Source organism: Solanum lycopersicum, chromosome 3 (genome assembly GCF_036512215.1).
Source record: "Solanum lycopersicum chromosome 3, SLM_r2.1".
NCBI classification, from domain to species: domain Eukaryota; kingdom Viridiplantae; phylum Streptophyta; class Magnoliopsida; order Solanales; family Solanaceae; genus Solanum; species Solanum lycopersicum.
This window is the reverse complement of record NC_090802.1, coordinates 50,071,422-50,076,346: the sequence shown is the minus strand read 5'-3', so window position 1 is coordinate 50,076,346 and position 4,925 is coordinate 50,071,422. Positions and strand designations below refer to the sequence as shown.

The window sequence follows — 4,925 nt, the reverse complement described above, 5'->3', positions numbered from 1 at the left end:
TTCAAATAAAATAAAATAAAATAAAAGTGAGACACTAGCAATAATTAAAATTATGAATAGAAATTGGTAGCAGTTAAATGGTCACTATCCTTCACTGGCAAATTATTTTGTCACTTCCCTGAATGTAACATAATAAATTGAACAATATTAACTATAAAGTGATTGAATCATGGGTTAGAATTGAATTTTTTTTTATCCCTTCTCCATTAAAATATTAGGCTAATTCTACTGATCAAAAAGAGAAATCAGGATTCAAAACTTAAAGATTCAACATTTTATCTCTTTTAACTTACTGCATTATAAACTAAATAATATAATTTCTTAAGAAAAATATGAGATTTAAACTAAAATTATTGAATTTGACTGAACTCATGCGACTCTACCTTATCTGAAAAAACCTAATTATAATTGATACACAAATTAATATATATTGGATGATGGCAAATTGTGTCAGGATGCGGCGAACGGACAAAATTGCCAAATTGGAATGACAAGTAAAAAAATCTACTTTTATTTAATTTAGAAGGGAAAATGCACAAGTACTCTCTCAACATATGGCCGAAATCACAGAGACACACTTATACTATACTAAGGTCCTATTACCCCTGAACTTATTTTATAAGTAATTTTCTACATCTTTTTAGCTTACGTGTCACTAGTTTGAAAAAAAAATCAACCATCATTGGACCCACAAGATAGTGCCACGTAGGCTAAAAAGGGATAAAAAATTATTAATAAAATAAGTTCAGGAGGGTAATAGGACCTTAGTATAGTATAAGTGTGTCTATGAGATTTCGGACATAGATTGAGGGATACTTGGACATTATCCCAATTTAGAATAAATTTGTGTTAGACTATATTTAATGAAATTATTATATATGCCGATTAAGAAAATCCAAATAAGATAATGTGATATACGCACATCTCAACTAATTTAATTTGGACAGATGGAAAGAGTTTTCTTTCACTAAGACGTTATGATTCTGAGCCTTCACTAAGCATTAAGCCACAACTAAAATGCTAGTTACATTATCTTTTCAATAAATATATATTATTTACTATTAACATACATAAATATCTTATACGAGTAAATTTGGATAATAATTAAATGATAAATCAACGAGATGGAGTGAAATGCACTATCCAACTTATATATAATTAGAGAGACGTGAAGAGATTGAGGGAGAAAGAATTTGATTATTTATAAGTACAGTTAATGGGAAAAGTGGGTTTAAATTGGCTCTCATAATTCGATTATAGTCTTTGCAGATTCCAAAGGTCGGTCATTGTTAGCTGTGTTGGATTTGAAGAGTCAGAAAGAAAACTTTTAATTAATAAGTATAATCGAGTTGTTGCATACAAAAGGCAAAAATATTTTTTTTTCTTTTTCTGATACTACTTTACTTGCACGTTCATTTGTTTTGTTTAGGAGACCTTGTCATATATAATACCAACATATACCCAAAAGTACTAATTTGTTTTTGGTTTTTATACATTTTTGTAGTAAGCAAATTAAAATTGTGTAGCTCATCTTGATTAAGACCATTTACAATTTGTAACAGAAGATCGATTATGATCATGCAAATATCTGTTGTCTGTTATTTTCCTAGGTCTTTGCGTGTAAAATTAGGATCCTTTAGTAGCCAAAAAAAGGTATAAAACCAATAACAAATTTGTAAGGGGTTAGAAAGGTTATATACACCTCCGTCGTATACGAAAATATTTCTTACTACTTATATTTTGTTCGGACTTTGGAGGGTAGTTCACTACATCAAAAATGAGCTTTAGCGGTAATTAACATTTCTTATATATGTCACTAAAGGCTTTAGCGATATTGGATCTAATAACACTTAACTAATTAATGTCGGTAAAGACTTTAACACGCTTTCTAAAAAAATAAACACACTTAATGAGACGAATCTGAATGATTAAGATTCGGACTCCAAATAAGTGCAAACAAATGAGACCTGACATTTACTTCTGATTGTTTGTTGGATCTGGGACGAAAGTAGCCTTTTATGTTTCCCTTTATTACTTTTAACTAATATTTGTTACTATCTCCTTCGAGAAAATTCTAATTCTAATTTGAGTGGTAAAATTAAGAAAAAGGAATAATTTATGTTTAATGAGTTATAATTATAACTGAATCAATGACAAATTTGATTATGTGATTAATGTATTGTCTTGCCTATATTGTTATTTTGTTATTGTTGACTGTTATCAAATATATTACAATGTTATTTTTTAATAGAACATATTTATTATAAAATGATAATATAAATTTATGGATAATTTTAAGTAAAAATTATGTAAATCACATAGTGTAAAACATAAATTACCTTCTATCCCTACTTTTTTTCAATTTACAAAAAATTTTTTAAGAAGTTTCTGATACATAATAAAACAGTCGGATACATTCTATATTATGCTATTTTATCCGTTTGTTGAGTGATTTGGGGGATTAAAAACTGAAATTTGAATTAATTCCTACTTTTAATATGCTACAGTTATTAATCCCATAAAAAAAAGCATTAACTTGTGTGTTTCAAAATCAGTTTTATCCAATATAAAACTCTAAATTAAATTATAATTTTTCATTAGTGATCTTTCCTTTTTTTTTGGCAGACTAATTCTTTTTTTTTTTGTTAAACACTATTTAAATTTTATATTATATTTATATATCAAATACTTTATTTTATAATCTTTGTTCAAACTTACTTTAATCAATATTAATTGCGGATATTTCACCCAAATTATTGTCAGTTCTAATTTAATTTAACTTAGTAATATAGTATCATGTGTGTAGATACTTAAAAAAATTTCATATTTTGAAAGGACAAATAATTGTTCGTAATATATATAAATCATAGTACTGAATATATCTTATTTGTACAAAAGATATTAATTTTTTTTTTAAAAAAAACTGACGTGTATCTAGTGTAATAACTAGTATCACTGTTTGTGATATTATATATTTTGATATTTCATGTATCATATACAAAATATAATTACGTATATAATTTTCTTTTTTTGTATCATGCAATATATTTACGTATATATAATAAGTGTTTTTTTATGACAATAATTACATTAATGTAATTATTATTATAGTTTTGATACAATAATGACATTCATGTCCCAATAATAGTATACATAATTCCTGAATTCATAACGGTAATAAAAATAAAATTAAAGTAATAGAATAAATAATTTTAAAAATCAAAACACTTTCATAATTTAACAATATGTGTTGTTATGTTAATAAATACTTAAACATCTTGTTTAACTCCAAAAAACAAAAAAAAATCAAACATTGAAAACTAACTAGCCTACATTAACAATTTCATTTTCAGATGATGGGTTTAATACATTCTTCATTCTTGAAGGGTCATCACTGTTGCTAACATATCCAGCATTCATCTTGTCGAGACCATACTTCAATAAAAGAATCGCATATCTTTTGCGAAGATAGCTACTCTTAAAACTATTACATGACATGTTGATTTTGTCACTCAGAATTCTGCATATACAACTACGAATAGTCCGTAATCACTACAAAAACAATAAGAATAATTATAAGGATGAATAGATACAAAAAATAAAATAAAATAATAAACAATACTCACAGGCTATCACTTATTTGTTGCATGTTGTCTTGAGCAAACTCCACATTAAACGAATGTTGTGGACCCAAAAGTTCTCCAGTTTTCTTGTCTTTATATGCATCCAATGCTGCCCAATCTGTTCTAACAACATATCATAAGTCAGTCAAAATTATACTTAACAGACACTTTATAGCCTAACATGATACAAAAAATGCAAAGTTGTACTTGATACATAAAGGTAACTACAATTATAAGTCTGTCTACTTGATACTAACATGATACAAAAAATGCAAAGTTGTTAATATGATACATAAAATGCAAAATAAACTTGATACATAATTCTAACAACATATCATACGTCAGTCAAAATGATACTTAACAGACACTTTATAGCCTAACATGATACAAAAAATGCAAAGTTGTACTTGATACATAAGTGTAACTACAGTTATAAGTCTGTCTACTTGATACTAACATGATACAAAAAATGCAAAGTTGTACTTGATACATACGTGTAACTATAGTTATAAGTCTGTCTACTTGATACTTTATATAAACGATAAACTTTAACATGATACATGAAACATAAATTGTGCTTGATACATAATTGTAACAACACAATGCAAACCAATTATGCAAGCTCTTAGACTTGTTTTCAACCAATTTCGGATCTTCAAAAATATAGATTTGTTTAGAGTTTGAAGTGATTATTTGAGTAATCCCAATACTAAATGACAGATGATCCATGAAATATTAGAAAAATAGAAGAATGAAAAGAGAGAATCGAAGAAGAACACAATACCTTTCAAGAATATTGGACAAAAATGGCGGACAGAGTAGACGAAATTGGCGATTTGATTTTTTAAGGCGGACAGAGTAGACAAAAATGGCGGACAGATTAGATGAAGACGGACGGACGGAGAGCAAAATTTTGATTTTCAAAGGCTGACAAAGTAGACAAAAATGGCGGACAGATTAGACGAAGGCTGACGGATGGAGAGCACAAATTTTGATTTTCAAAATTGAGAAGATGAACCGTTGAGAAATTGACGCATTAATTTTGGGAGTGGTGTAAATGGGTTCTTTATTTTGGGAAAATAAAGAGTAAAATTAGGGATAAGATTTAATTGGTTAGGATTTATTAGGATTCTAATTTAATAATGTATCTGTTAAATTAGACTTATTAAAAAATAGAATTTTAGTATTTTTTAAAAAAATAAGGGAAATATGGAGAATATGTAAACTTAAGTTGTATATTCAGGTAATTAATTAATTTTTAGAACTTAAAAGATATAAATCTTGAAAAGTCAAATATTTTTT

General features: G+C 27.0%; 1 long non-coding RNA gene across 1 annotated transcript; it reads right to left on the bottom strand.

The window, feature by feature from the left end:
* Positions 1-3,207: 3,207 nt before the first annotated feature.
* Positions 3,208-4,186, bottom strand: LOC138347762 (uncharacterized). The gene is made up of 2 exons (XR_011220293.1): positions 3,627-4,186; positions 3,208-3,520 (listed from the first exon to the last, which is right to left on the bottom strand). It is a non-coding gene; the product is annotated as an uncharacterized lncRNA (long non-coding RNA).
* Positions 4,187-4,925: the final 739 nt, after the last annotated feature.